General features: G+C 55.0%; 1 protein-coding gene across 1 annotated transcript in view; it reads left to right on the forward strand.

Moving 5' to 3' along the window:
• Positions 1–2,091: 2,091 nt before the first annotated feature.
• The window catches only part of SHANK2 (SH3 and multiple ankyrin repeat domains 2), a 500,779-nt gene continuing 487,461 nt past the window's right edge, over positions 2,092–15,409 (forward strand). The window contains exon 1 of the mRNA XM_064576041.1: positions 2,092–2,211. The gene's annotated coding sequence lies outside the window, so the exon portion shown is untranslated. The remainder of the gene's footprint in view (positions 2,212–15,409) is intronic.

A 15,409-nucleotide genomic window follows, 5' to 3' on the forward strand; every position in this document is an offset into this window, starting at 1 on the left:
TGCTCCCACGGAAGGCTGTTGCCGGGCAACAAACAGATCCGAGGACTGGAGGGGTGGCCAAGGGGCGCCCCCTTGGGTGGACAGGCTGGTGAGGCCTGCGTCCCTGGGGAAGTGTTTCTTGAAGACAGCAGAATGCTTTTGGCACTTGAGTCCTCTGTGGGGACCCCAGAAATGTGTTCACAACTTCAGTATAGCCAGCTGCCCCCTCTGCTGTCCTCAGGGTGTCCTAGAAATCTGGGGAGGAGCGTTTGGAGGCTGGGGATCTGGTTGGAGGCGGTGACATGTTGAGGACTTCTCTTTGAGTTAGAATTGCAGGCAAACACACCGCTTTGTTTAGATGACACAATTTGTTTGGGGTCACAGGGTCTGATGTAAGTTATGGGAAGATAAAGCCCCCCCCCCCATAAGCCACATCTTGCATCTGCCACTGACAAACCCTGAGAACATGGGAACATTCTGCTGACTTACCCTCTTCCCCTGCCGCAGGATCCCCTGTTTCCATGTCCAAGAAATTATGCTTGTTGGATCCTGCCAGGGCCTTGTTCTTCCCGCTTAGGGATTATTGTTATTTGACTGATGGCCTCCTTTACTCACTCAACAAACATTTTATGAAGTCTCATGCTTAAGGAAGCAGAGGAGAGAAAGAAGTTTGCATCTGGCGGTTGCCCTTGAGGACTTCCAGGATTTGCTCCACGTGTGTCCTGAAATACTTAGGACCCAAACACAACTTTTTTTTTTTTTTATCCTAAGTGCTTTTAAAGACTTCTTTGAAATGTGGGACAATTATGCAAGCAGGGGGAAAAAAAATATCTAGAGCAAATATTTAACTTTGCCTTTGGTGTGTTGAAGTCACTGGCCCATGCAAATCTCTCAAGCATGTTCGGTAAGATTGACTTAAAAAAGTATGTATATCCTAATACATTATAAATATATAAAAATAAAAATGTATTAATAGACTCTCCCTTTTTTTCCTGGGGAGACACAGAGTGGGTTTTGTATAATGGAAGCCTTCCTATACCGGAAGCATGTTCTACCTCACAGCCTGGAGGGTGGTGTTTGTGCCCCCAACACCGTCCCCTCTGCCCCCCCCAACCCCCCAAATCACACTGCAGATCTTGGGCAGGAATTGCTTTCCCTTCTTCCAGAACATTGGAAAACGCAGGACACAGAAACCTCCGTAACTGGGGTAATTAGCAGTGGATTAGCAGGGGCTTGAGAAGTTATTAGCCAATTGCTCATGCATCAGGTTGGGAGGAGTAAATCCACCGCATCACAGCTGGGAGCTGGGGGCCAGGGCTCATGACAACCCCCCTTGGGTTTTGGCAAACCTGGCAATCCCCAAGCCCTGGATAATAACAGGATTCCTGGGCGTCCCCGGAGGCTGCCTTTTGCCTCTCGGATTCATCTGAGCTTGGCTTCTAGTCCCCTACCCTCACCCCGAATCGTTCCTTGGCTGGGAGGGCAGTGGGTCGCTGGAAGGAAGGCGCCCAGGTGGAAGGTGGCCTGGGAGGCAGATGGCGGCGTACCGCCCAGGCACAAAGTTTTCGTCTGCTCTGCAAACAGGGTGCGGTGCGGTCGGCCTCAGCATTTCTGAATCCTATTAACAGAAAAGACTCTGGGGCGGGAGCCGGCTGCGCTCGGGATAATCCCGCAGAGCGAACGGGGCTTTGCAAAATTAAAGGACTTTCCGGTCCCAGGGCTAGCTCCGGGAAGGGGGGCGGCGAGCCACGCAGCCCGGGGCGGGGCGGGGCGGCGGGCGGAGGCGGCCCCGGGCGCCCCGTCTCCCGGGGTTGCCACAGCAGACCCCGCGCGCCGCGTCCGAGCCGCCGCCGGAGCCCGAGCGGCCGGGGCAGGTGCGGGGGCGCGGCGGCCCTGGGCGCGGGAGAGGCCGGGGCGGGCCGCGCACGCGGGTCCCGGGCCGCGCGCGCCCTTCGGCGGCGAGACGACCCCTCCCCCCCGCGCCGGGCCGAGGGGAGGGACCGCCGGGCGCCCCCGCGAGGAGCCCGGCGCCCCGGCCGCAGCGCGAGGCGGGGCCGCGGCGCCCCCCCGCCCCCCCCGCCCCCTGAGCGGCCGCGGCTCCGGCGACTCCGGCGTCCGGCCGGGCTGGGCGCGGCGCCGCTCGGGTCCCCGCGGCGGAGCCAGGTGCGCGCGGACGTCGGCCCTCCCGGGGGCTCTCACCCCGCCCGACTCCCGAGCGGCCGCCGGAGCGAGGTAAGGCGGCGGCGGGGGCCGCGGCGAGCTGCGGGCGCGGGGCGGGGGTGGCCCGGAACGACAGTAGGGGGCCCCCGGGCCCCCGACCCTGCTCACCGGCTGCATTTTGGGGGCGTCTGGCTTACAGGAACACCAACGACCGGGTAAGCGCAGTACTGAACCCACTGGAGCGGGGGAGGGGGTGGCGAAAAGGGTTCCGCGCGTCCGGGTGGGGGTCGCTTCTCTGTGAAGACACCGCCCCGCCCCGGCTTCCTTGGGAGTAGGGGCAGGTTTAAGACGCTTTGGAAGAGGCGTGGGCGCGGAGCGCAGGAGTACCTTTTTGGCGCCCCTGGTGCACGAAGCCCCTCACCCCCAGCGCGCCCCGCGCCTCCCACTGGGGCCACACAGACCTACCTCCACCGCCTGCCCCGGGTCTGGTTGCCCTCGGTCGCCACCCGCCGGCCTGGGGACTTGGGTCCGTAGGCTTGGCGGAGGAGCGGGCTCGGGGCCGCCAGGGGGCGCGCGGGGGGCGGGGACCCAAGCCGCGGTCGCAGGGTCCCCAGAGACCCTGCAGCGGTCACCCTGCCCCGAGCCAGCTCACAGAGCCCCCATCCAGGTGCGCGCGCTGGAGCAGCGGGCTCCGGGAGGCCGGAGCCGGCGCACCCGGCGCAGGCCCGGGGGCTCGCGGGTCGGGCCCCCCGGCCCCGGGGTCGCGCAGTGCCGGCGCCTGGTGCCCAGCCTCTGCCCGCTGCGCGCCCCGGCCGGGGTCGGTGTGTGTGTGGGGGGGACCGGGCTGGTGCAGGTCCGCCGCCGCCGCCCGTGAATTATGCAGGAGGCTGGCACCGGTGCGCTCGAGTTGCTCAAGTTTCCCTGGCAACTTTCGCCCGGGCATCCCTCCTCCGGGTGGCCGGGCAGCTCCGCCCGCGCAGCCCGCGCGGCCCAGGTGCCTCCGCAGGGCTGCGGGGGAGCGGGGCGCGCCAGGAGACACCGACCGCTCACTCGCCACCGGAGCTGGGCCTCTGGATTGCGCAAGCAGGTGCGACCCCCGTGGAGGACCTCGCCCGGGATCGGAGGGTGTGGGGATCGGGGTGGCCCTCGCCGCCGTCCGGGTTCGGAGGGTGCCGCTCGGCAGTAGATAGACCCCGCCGCCTGGGTTCGGAGGGCGCGGGGGCCGGGGTGGACCTCCCCGTCCGGGTTCGGAGAGCGTAGGGGCCGGGGTGGACCTCGCCGCCCGGGTTCGGAGGGTGCGGGGGCCGGGGTGGACCTCCCCGTCCGGGTTCGGCGGGTGCGGCTCGGCAGTAGATAGACCTCGCCGCCTGGGTTCGGAGGGCGCGGGGGCCGGGGTGGACCTCCCCGTCCGGGTTCGGAGAGCGTAGGGGCCGGGGTGGACCTCGCCGCCCGGGTTCGGAGGGCGCGGGGGCCGGGGTGGACCTCCCCGTCCCGGTTCGGAGAGCGTAGGGGCCGGGGTGGACCTCCCCGTCCGGGTTCGGAGAGCGTAGGGGCCGGGGTGGACCTCGCCGCCGGGGTTCGGAGGGTGCGGCCCCTCGGTGGACCAGGTCGCGCGGGTTCCACCGCTCCGCGCGGGATTCGAGGGCGGGCACGCAGGCGAGGTTTGTGTTTCCATGGGGCTGGGGGCGTCCAAAGGGGGCGAGGCCGGTGCTCTTGGCCATGGAGTTCGTGGAGGAGCCTTTAAAGCGACCCTGGGCGGCTGGAAGGAAGGCGCTTGGGCCGCTTAGGTCGCGGTACTTGGGGGCCTGGTGGGCCGGCAGCTGTGGGCACGGTCCTGGGAGTCCTCAGAGGCCTTCCAGAAATGAAGTGGTTTCCACATGGAAATTGGAGGTAGTAAATTGGATGGTTTGGTGACCTCTTTTTTGTTCGAAACTCAAGTTCGAATTAATGAGGTCAGTTCTCTAATTAAATTAAGCTCCCAAGAATTAGAGAGGTAATTTCGGAAGCCCTCCGTTGCTGGCGGTGCTTTGATCTCTACCTGGGACTTGCCCCTCGACCCTGCCGCTGGCGCCACCCGGAGTGGCTGTCGCCCCTGGATTCAGTCCCGATCCAGGTGCCCTGCTGGATCTGGGGGTTTTGGCATGTCCAGAACCCCCCCCGGGGGGGGGGCGACTGTATTTGAGACCCCAGTTGTCACACCGCTGGGAGCGGTAACAAGGCTGCCATCGCCTGGAGAGTCATGCCCACGGGGGGTTCCATGGTCATGGGGGGGGCGGTGAAGTCGAGATGGCCTTGCTGGGGGCTGTTGATGAGCGGCAGGTAGAGTTTTGCCCCCCAGGTGCTGGTATCCTTAAGGAGGCCAGAGGGAGACCCTTGTCTGAGTAAGAATTAGGCTGTCCTAACAGTGGCTGGGTGTAAGTCTGCAGGGGAAGCGGGTGCCCTCACCCTGCTGAGGAATTTCTGGTTTTCCAAGGAGGAATCGGGTGAAAAGGCAGGGGCTCCTTTGGGCTGGTAGGGAAGGAGCTGCGACTGTTCAAGTATCAACAGGAGTGCTTGATGAATAAGGTGATTTTGCCTAAGAAGGCAGCTCCCAGTGGGCATTGTTGACAGCGCTGGGCTGCTTTGAACAAATCGGATCCCGTTTGGGGAAGGGGGCGGGGGAATACTCCCGCCTACTCTTGGCCAGTGTGATTTGCTTGAGAAAGCCCTAATCGTATTCAGGAAAGTTTCCTAGGGGCTGTCGTTAAGTTCTTGAGCTGGTTCTTGGGCCTGTGTGCAGGGCGCCCCCCAGCTGATCTGTAGGGGTCGCCTTCTGCAGGTGACCTAGTCCGGGCCCCTGGAGGGCCCTATCTGGAGGGAGCCCTGGCCATCCAGGGTCAAGGGTCAGATGTGAGGAATGCCACCAGCAGGAGATAAAGCAGTCCTCAGATAGCATCACAATTTATTCCATCCGTGGTGGGGGAACAAGGTGGAAGAAAAAGCTGGAGACTAAGAAAAACATGCAGGAGTTGACCGATATGCGAGAAAACCCTAGGAAAAACGGACTTTTGTAGAAAAGTGATTCTTTATTTTACTGGCGTTGTTCGTGACTCTGTCAGAGCCCTAATTTATAGAGTTCTGGTGTCCTTGTCATCTCGGGTGAGTAATGGGGGCTTTCCAGAATGGGGCTCAGTTTTGGGAGTTGAGTTGCTAAGGAGGCCAAGATCTGCCTCCTGCTCCGTGGGAAGCCTGGGTGTGAAGCCCCCATCTGCGTCCTAGCCCCTTGACCCCTGAACTCTCATTTCTCAGGAACTCCCGGCTCCTGCTGTGTAAACTGCAGGCCCAGCCCCACCGGAGGCTGGCCTAGCTGAGAACCCCTCAGTGGGGAGCCCGCAGCAGGGAGGGGTGTGGCCGGGAAAGCCCGGAGGAAATGTTCGGTTACAGCCTCCCCTGGAGCCTCCAATTGTCCTGAGGCCCGGGGTGGGGTGGGGGGGGGCATTTATGATCTTCCTTACTCAAAGTGATCTCCACAAACCTACCGAATTCTCTGCTTTGACCGAGGAGGTGGGGAGGAAAGTGCCCCAAACAAAAGCCAGTTTAAAAAAAAATCTTTGGAGTCCCCAGCCCTTCACCCGCGTGCAGGGCTTATAGCCTGGAGCCCCAAGCCGCGTGACTCTTGTGGGGCCTGCCCTTCTCTGGTGGTCTGACGTGATCTAGGGTATATCAGGTTTTCTCTGCGTATTGCGTCGTCGGAGGACCTGCCCTGAGCACCAGGCTGGGAGCTGGCCACAGGGGCTGCCCCACCCCCACCCCGGGAGCTTCCAGGCGAGCGGGGGGAGGGAAGGGGTGGGCCACTTCGTGCACAGTGGGACAGGGGTTGTGATGACCTTTGGGTGCTGTAGGGCGCAGAGAGGGTCCGCAGCCCAGTCTGGGAGAGGAGGGGGATGGGGCATATAGAAGCACCTGTAGGAGGTCTGGGCCGCACAGCTAGGGAGTGGGGCAGCTGGGACTGCAAGCAGCCTGGGAGAGCCAGCCCAGCCCTTGGTCCCCTGTGCTCGCCACATGCACGTGGTGAGCCAGCAGCTGACCCAGCAGGAAAATTCATCTGGTTAGACAATTACTCTTCTTGTAACTGCTTTCGGGAAAGAGCTACAGTAGGCGAATGAAAACCAGAGTTCTGATCAGACTTCTTGATGTGATAGGCCCTTTTTTTCCTTTGGAAGCAGATTCAAGGAATGTTTTGGAGTGACTGTCATTGTCTCAAGTGGGAATCCCGAGGTCAGTCTTTGGGGGATGAATTAGCATCTGGCATGAGGCTTCCTACCCCCTCAACGGGTTTCCAGTCTTAATGGGGGAAGGGGAAGGTGAGCCCAGTACTGGGGTGGATCCGAGAGCCTGCCCAGAGCTCAGGGTCGGGCGGGACCCTGGGTGTGCAGCTGAGGCCCGTGTCTCTTTCTGGGAGACAAGCCCATCAAAGCCTGCGGGGCTGCTAGGAGTTTGCGTTCAGCCGCAGTGGAGAGCAGGGCTCCCGGTGATTGGCTGCCAGATGTCAGTGCAGGGAAGGGGTGGGGCCTGCGCCCAGTGACCCACTGGGACAGTGTTGGAAAATTGTCCTTGTGGGGCTTGCCAAGGACTCTCAGGGTGGCTCGGTGAGAGGTGTGTGTGTTGAATTAGGCCATGAGCGCCTAATGTGAAAGCTGCAGATTTCAAATGCTGGGCCGCAGGGGCAGGGGGCTCCTGGCCATTACCCCGGAAATTCCGGTTGTGGCCAGAGAGGCAGGACTGGAGCCCCTGGAGGGTCTGAACCCTCAGGAGTCCTGGGAGCACACTCTGAGCAGTGCTCAAGGTTTTGGCGGGCAGGATGGTCAGCAAGTCCGGAGCTGGTCGCTGAGGAGACTCACCGGGAGGCATCCATTAGGTGGATAATCATTGCAGACCTGCAGAGGCCGCCCCTGGCAGGGCAGGTTTCTTCAAAGAGATTTTTTTTTTTTTTTGCCTCTCAGCTCCCTAAAAGCATTGTTTTTATAAACTCTGTGTCCCCTTTGGTGTTTCCTGCACCATTCTGTGCCCCAAAGCTGACCAGATCTCCCCCTGGACGCCTTCATGCGCACCCCTGATTCTGGCCGTACCTGTCGAACGAGGCTTCTCATGCGTTTTTAAGTCAACATCTAAAATTATTCTTCATAGGTTTCAATATTTGCAGAAGATGGAGAGCCTCGTCTGGGAGGTAAATATTGGCACTTTAAAAGTAACTGTCGGCCAACTTGAGCTGTGTCCTCTGCTGTCTAAAGCACCAGGGACGTTGGCAACTTCCTTTCCTTGACAAACAGGTGGAGGAGTTCCTTTGCCTCCTTGAGGGTCTACTGCGACTCCCCCCAAAGAGCGTTATCCTAACGGAATAGGCTTTCATGCTGCTTGGTCTTTTATTCATCCATCTAGCATATTTCTCTGCAAGGAAGATGTACATAAATTGACTTTAAAAAACTTTTCCTGTGACCGCAAGTCGCTAAGTATCTGAAAAAATCAGGTGTGGATCGAGAAAGCAGTAAGCTCAAACACCGTAACCGTTCTCCTGGGAACGCACCTCTCAGCCGGTGGGCGGTGGGTGCTTTTGGTGTTTTCATTAAAGACTTGGTTGAACTACCTTCCTGTGTTTGGTATCGGGAGCCCTGCCCTCCTGGTCTCCCCCCTAGGGTTTGGAGGGGACTGAAGATGGGAGGGGCTGCTGGGGAAGGGGGACCCCGAGGCCTTTGTACACCGAGCATCTTCTGGAGACTGGTTCTCTTCAGACTGGCCCCTTGTGAAGGGTCCACACTCCTCTTCGAAGCCCCCTGGGGGGGAGGAGAGAGAAATGGGCCAGATTCTGCCCCACCCTCAGGGTTCCTGCAGGTGAGTCCCACCCTGGGGACCGTGTGCACACCTAGGTGACAGTAGTGACAGATGATGCCACCTGAATGCTCCATAGGAGCCAAGTCCTACAGACTGGGTGTCCTGCTACAGAGTGTCCCTACTTGGGGTTCTGGCCCCTCCCTCCCTGGGTTGAGAAATTCCAAAACCACACCCAGATTACGGGTGGGGTGTGGGTGGGGAGGGGCAGGGAGCCCGGACGGAGGTCCAGGTGCTTTCCGGGGACACTCACAGAAGGGCGGGATGCAGCTACCAGGTGGGTCCCGGAGGGCCTGGGCCCAGGGAGAGGGTCACACATCCTGAGCAGAGCTGAAGGCCAGCCTGGGACCCCGGGAAGCAGGAGTGCCCTGTGGGGGCAGAGGGGCCCGTCTGCTGTCTCGCTTGCACCCCTAAGAACACAGAGCACGCCCCCCCACCTTTCTCCTTCCTGATTTCCATGGGTTCTGTGCTCCCACCGTCTTGTGCAGGGGGCCTGGCCGACTATAGCCATTTGTCCCTTGCTTCCAGCAGGGCCCCGGGTAGACTGGGCCCCAGGAAGGGACCTGGGTCTCAGGGTCCTGAAGGGGCTCCGGATGTGGAGTCACCCCCGGGGGGGTTGTTCGTTGAAAAGATTGTGTTGGCTGGAAGGCATCACCAGTGCAGAACCAGCCAGCCCTGGTGGCTCCAGACTTTTCCCTCCTGCGTGCGCGGGTCAGCTCCACGAAGCCACAAGCCTCTTCTTTCTTGGCCTCACTCAGAGGTTTTCAGACCTGGGCCCGCCCGCGGGCTGCTCTCAGGCCTGGCCTCGGGGACGTCAGTGGGGTTCTCAGCCGAGGGACCGGCAGGGGCTTCTGGGCTGAGTCTGGCAGGATTCCTGCTGGATGGATGCTCTGCTGTCTCCTTCCATCTGCCTGTGTCTTTGGGTGGCGGGGGATGGACACCCACTCAGACCAGGCTAAGGGAGTATATTGTGGGGACACGAGGGTCAGCCCTGGACCCTCTGCCTCTTTGTCAGTGGGCCGTCTCAGTGACTATATCATGAAAATATTGGTAATAGTGAGTGTATGGGGCACCTTGGTCCCTAAGTGCTCTCCAGGGGAGGTGCCCAAGGCAGGGGGCATTTACCTGACAGCTGAAGGTCACGTGGCCGAGCCAGGACCCTGCACTGGGCAGCCGCTCGCTCTGCCATGCAGAATTGCACCTGTCCCTGCCCTCCCCCATGGGGGGTGCACAGGGGTTCTCAGACTTTTGGTCTGAGGACCCCTTTACCCTCTTTAGGGACCCCAGAGAGCTTTTTGTTCATGTGCATTGTATCTTCGGGTATGTATCCTTAGAAACTTGAAAAGAAAAGTAAAAATATTTAAATAGTAATGCCTTTAAAAATGACAATAATAAACCCATTCATGTTAACATCAATAACATTTTTATGAAAAACAGCTTTTCTCCAGAGCAAGGACTTTGGTGAGAAGCATGGCATGACTTATATTTTTGCAAAGCCCCTTTAGAGTCTGGTTTAGCAGAAGAAGGCTGGATTCTTGTGTCTGCCTTGCACTCAGCCTGTTGCCATAGCCCAGCCCGTATGTGCAGCTTCTGGAAAACCCCACAATACACTTGGGAGGGGTGCGAGTGAAAAGATGCCTTAGTATTTCTGTTAGGACAGTTTGACTTCACAGAGGCCTGAAAGGGCTTCGGGGAGCCCCCAGGGTTCCCTGGGCCACACATTGAGGACCCCTGGAAGAGGCCTGGGACCAGCTGCTTGGACGGGGTGTGGGTTTGAAAGCTGGCTTCGCCCCGTCGTCGGGTGGATGTTTCCAGCGACACCTGTCCCTTTTCTTGTTGTTTAGGATGCATCTGTGAAGTTTAGTTGGGGGCTGCAGGGGGTTATTGGGGGCATCCCCGCCCCCGAGGGACAGGCCTGCGGATGCAGAGTTTAGGGTGGTGGGATCCAGGCTCAGGGGAGGCAGGCAGCTGGCTCGGTCCACCACTGGGGTCTGATAGGGGCAGGGCCCTTTGCTATTAAAGGTGTAACTTACTGTAGAAGGTGTCTGAGGTCACCAAAAGCTCAGTTCTGCGGGATGACAGCTGGGGACCCAGGTCAGGCCAGAAGGCTGTTTCAGAGCCCCTGTGAGGGTGTCCACGTGTGCTGGCTTGGTCCTCCGTCCTCCCGGGCATTGGCTGGGGTTGTTTTGGGGTGAAGATTGTCCCTGGACCTTGGAGGAGCGGCTCCTGTCACACCCTGTGTGGGAAAGGTAGCTGGCACTGGCCTGGCCTCTCCCTTCTCCATGCTGCGTCTGGGGCCCTTGGTAGAGGAGGAGCCAGAGGGCCCCCTGAGCCCAGGGGTCACCGAAATAGAAGTCGGTTGTCCTGTGGACCAGGCGCTCAGGTTTTCAGGGGAGGCCCGGTCTCAGGAGGCAAGTGCGCCCCAGGGTGTTGGTGGATGGCAGTACTTTCTCCCCGGTCTGGTGAGGGTCTGACACTTGGCTTCCCTACTAAGCTCTGCAGTCTCTGGCAGGGTGAGGTGGGGACAGCAAAGGCAGCTTTTGAAAATGAGATTAGGGGCGCCTGGGTGGCTCAGTCGTTAAGTGTCTGCCTTCGGCTCAGGTCATGATCCCGGGGTCCTGGGATTGAGCCCCGCATTGGGCTCCCTGCTCATGGGGAGCCTGCTTCTCCCTCTCCCACTCCGTCTGCTTGTGTTCCCTCTCTCGCTGTGTCTCTCTCTGTCAAAAAATAAAATCTTTAAAGAAAAATGAGATTAAGCCCTCTGCAGGCAGGGCCCCCACTGTTGTCTGTCTCCATCCTGTCTCCACTCCTCTCAAGCTTGGATAGATGTTTGTCTCTGAAGTGGGCGTTTGTCACCAAGTGGGGAGCAGAGCGCCTACCTGTGTTTACATTCTGTCCCCGCTTTGCCCCCAGCCCTTCTGTCCACAGTAAGGCTCTGACAGTTGGAATTCCCTGCCCGTATTTATGCCATTTGAGGAGGCAGAACTGGGGACTGGGCCCTGGGGTTAAGGGTGGTTTAAGTTCTGGTTTTGGTTTTTGGTTTGTTCCAGATTAAACCCTATGATGCTTTGTTGCTGAATGGTCCTTGGCCAGGCCAGGATGTCAGGGGCCTCATACCTTCTTTGCAAACTTCAGTAGCTTCTTTATACTGTAATTAACAGGTAGACCTTTTTGGCTGAACTTATAATGGTGTCCGAACATATCTTGACAGGTGTCTCCTGCTCATCCGCTCACAGCGGGGATGGAGGTGGGAGGCCCTAGGAGGAGACTGTCTCTCAGTATGGCTGATTATTAGTGTTTTGGGGCATTGGTTCTTTTTTTTTTTTAAGATTTTATTTATTTATTTTAGAGAGAGAGAATGAGACAGAGAGAGAGCATGAGAGCGGGGAGGGTCAGAGGGAGAAGGGAGCGCTGAGCAGGGAGCCCTATGTGGGACTCGATCCCTGGACTCCAGGATCATGACCTGAGCAGAAGGCAGTTGCCCAACCAACTGAGCCACCCAGGTGCCCCGGGGCATTGGTTCCTGTATAGTATGAATGCACAAGGCCCCCAGAGCAAGGGTTGACACACTCATGCCCACCCCCCTGCCCAGCCCTAGGGAGACTCGAGGTTCCCCAGGCTTCAGCTGAAGGGGGACGCCTTCTCCAGGGGAGAGGACGTGTTGCTAACCCTCCAGTAGACCTCTTTACTGCTGCCTCTGTGGGAAGGGGACCCAGGGCTGGTAGGAGGCACTGGAGGGTAGGAGACCCCACGAAGGTGTGGACAAGTGTCCTCACCTTGGTTCTCTCTCATGCATCTAGACCGAAATTCATGGTTTCATGTGTTGGTTTGCATGTGTGTCCCCCTCCTCCCTCCACTGGAAGAAAGTCCAGGAGGGTGGGCCCCTTATCTGTTCTGTGTGTCGGTGTGTCCTAGGGCCTGAGGCAGTGCCTGGCATGCACCGCTGATGGGTGCCTCCATGCCAGGCACTGTCCTCGACTTGTTTAAAAAAGTAAAGTATTGGGGAGCTTGGGTGGCTCAGTTGGTTAAGGATCTGACTCTTGATTTTGGTTCAGGTCATGATCTCAGGGTCCTGAGATCAAGTCCCGTGCTGGGCTCCGTGCTCAGCATAGAGTCTGCTTGAGCTTCTCTCCTTTTCCCTCTGCCCCTCTCCTCGCTCGCTCGCTCTCTAATAAATAAGTAAATAAAATCTTAAAAAAAGTACAGTATTTTTATCAAGATATAATTTATATGTCTTACAGATCACCCATCTAAAGTATACAATTCAGTGGTCTTTAATCTATTCATAGAGTTGTGCAACCATGATCATCACTCTCACTTCTAGACGTTTTCATCATCCACCCTTCCAAATCTCAAACCTATTTGTCTTCGCTCCCTGTTTCCTGCATACATTCCCCGGCCCTGGCAACCACTCATCTCCTTTCTGGCTCTGTGGATTTGTCCAATCTGGACATCTCATAGATGTGAAATCCTGTGGTGTGTGGTCTTTTGTGACTGCTTCATCCACTCAGCATACTGTTTTCAAGGTTCATCTGTGATCTGTGTTCTAACACATATCAGCACCCCGTTTCCTTTTCACAGCCGAATAATACTCTGTTGTATGGATCCATCACATTGTATTCATTCCTACGGCAGTGGATGGACATATTGGTTATTTCCACTTTTTGGCTTTTTCGAATCAGCATATGAGTTTTCATGTGGGCACGTGTGTTCATCGATTTTGGGTGTTTACCCAGAACTGGGAGTGCTGGGTCATGTGGTGACCTGATGTTTTACCTTCTGAGGACCTGCCAGACTGTTTCCCACAGTGGGTGGGACACTCCGCATTCCGGGGTTCCCCTTCGCACGCCTCCTCACCAGTTTGTGCTATTATCTGTCTTCTTGAGTGTAGTAATCTTGGAGGGTGTGAGGTGGCATCTTCCTGTTTGTTTAATTTGTATTTCTTCTGTGATGAATGATCTGAGCACCTTCTCATATGCTTGTTGGCCATTTGTATACCTTGCTTGGTGAAATGTCTTTTCAGATCTTTTGCTCATTTTAAATTGTTTTTTGGAGGGCTCCTTTTATTATTTAGTTATAATAATTCTTTAGGTATAAATTTCTTCTCAGATATACAATTTGATGATAATTTGTCCCATTCTTTGGGTTGTCTTTTTTGTTTTGTTGATAGTGTTGTAGAAAGTATGAAAATTTTACATTTTGATGGAGACCATCTGTTTTTTATTTTGGTACTTATTCTTCTAGTGTCACATCTGAGAAGGAATTGCCTAACCTGAGGTCCTGACAATTTATGCTTGTGTTTTCTTCTAAGAGTTTTATGCTATTAACTCTTATATATTTAGGTGTATGATCCATTTGCCTTTTTTTTTTATTAAAGATTTTATTTATTTGAGAGAGAGACAGAGAGGGTGAGAGAGAGAACATGCGTAGGGTGAGGGGCAGAGGGAGAGGGAGGAGCAGACTGCCTGCTGAGCAGGTAGCCTGACATGGGGCTTGATCCCAGGACCCTGAGATCATGACCTGAGCCAAAGGCGGACACTTAACTGACTGAACCACCCAGGCGCCCCTGTATGATCCATTTTGAATTAATTTTTTATATGGTGTGAGGAAGGGGTCCAACTTCATTCTTTTGCCTATGGATGTCAGTTGCCCCATCACCATTTGTTGAAAAGATGGTACTTTCCAACTGAATTGGCTGGGCATTCTGGTTGAAAATCAGTTGGCTATAAAAACATGGCATCATTTCTAGACTTTCAAGTCTCTTCCTTTAATCTGTGTTCATTTTTTTTTTTTAAGATTTTATTTATTTATTTGACAGAGACACAGCGAGAGAGGGAATACAAGCAGGGGGAGTGGGAGAGGGAGAAGCAGGCTTCCTGCGGAGCAGGGAGCCTGATTTGGGGCTCGATCCCAGGACCCTGGTATCATGACCTGAGCCGAAGGCAGACGCTTAATGACTGAGCCACCCAGGCGCCCCAATCTATGTTCATTCTTATGCCAGTGACACATTGTGTTGCTTACTGTTGCTTTGTAGTGGAGTTTTAAAATCAGGAAGGGTGAGTCTTCCAGCCTAGTTTTTTCTTTCCTCAACATACTTTAGCTATTCTGGATCGCTTTAATTTTTATATGAATTTTAGGATCAGCTTATCAACCTCTGCAAAGAAGCCAGCTGGGATTTGGTAGGGATTGTGTTGAGTCTGTAGCTCATTTTGTAAGTATTGCCATCTTAACAATATGAGGTCTTCTGACCCATGAGCATAAGATGCTTTTCCACTTATTAGGTCTTTTTATTTCTTTCAGAAATGTTTTCTGGTTTTCAGATGATAAATTTTCCACTTTTTTGGGTTAGATTTATGCCTAAAACTTTAATTCTTTTTAGTAATATTGTAAATGAATTGTTTCTTAATTTCATTTTCAAATAGTTCATTCTTAGTGTGTAGAGATACAGTTCATTTTTTGTATATTGATCATATATTCTATGATCTTGCTGATCATGTTTGTTCTAATTTTTCAGTGGATTCTTTAGGATTTTCTACATACAAGATTATGTCATCTACAAATAGTGAAAATTTTATTTCTTTCTCTCCAACCTGGATGCTTTTATTTCATTGCCTTGCTTACTTGCCCTGCCTGGAACCTCCAGCACAATGTTGAGTAGAAGTGGCAAGAAAGGACATCAATGTCTTGCTCCTGGTCTGAGGGGGAAATGTCTAGTCTTTCAACGTTGCTTATGATGGCAGCTGTGGGTATCTTGTAGATGCCGATGATCAGGTTGGGGAAGGTCCCTTTTGTTGTTAGTTTGTTGAGCATTTTATCATGAAGCAGTGCTGGATTTTGCCAAGTGCTTTTTCTACATCTGTTGAGATGCTCAACTCCCTTTTGCCCTTTATTCTGTTAATATGGGGCATTGCATTAATTGATTTTTGGATGTCATACCAGCTTTTCATTCTTGGGATCAATCCTACTTGGTCATGGTTTATAATCCTTTTCATATGCCACTGGATTCAGTTTGCTAGTATTCTGTTCAGTGTTTTGCATGCATATACAAAAGAGATATTGATCTGTAGCATTCTTGTGATGGTATCATGGTAATATTGGCCTCATAAAATGAGTTGGAAAGTGTTCTCTTCTACTTTTTGGCAACGTTTGTGATGAACTGTTATTTAATGCTTCCTTAAAGGTTTGGTAGAATTCACCAGTGAAGCCATCGGGGCCTCGTGCTTTTTGTGTGTGTGCAGTTTTAATTCAGTCTTTACTTGTTATAGGTATGTTTCTTCCTGAGTCACATTTGTTACTTTGTGTCTCCCTGAAATCTGTCCATTTCTGTGTGCAGTTGTTCACAGTGTTGCCTGATCCTCTTTTTTATTTCTGTGAGGTTGGTAGAAATATCCTTTCTTTAATTTCT

Source organism: Mirounga angustirostris, unplaced genomic scaffold (assembly GCF_029215605.1).
Source record: "Mirounga angustirostris isolate CCGP_5_RB_7025 unplaced genomic scaffold, mMirAng1.0.hap1 SCAF_13, whole genome shotgun sequence".
NCBI classification, from domain to species: domain Eukaryota; kingdom Metazoa; phylum Chordata; class Mammalia; order Carnivora; family Phocidae; genus Mirounga; species Mirounga angustirostris.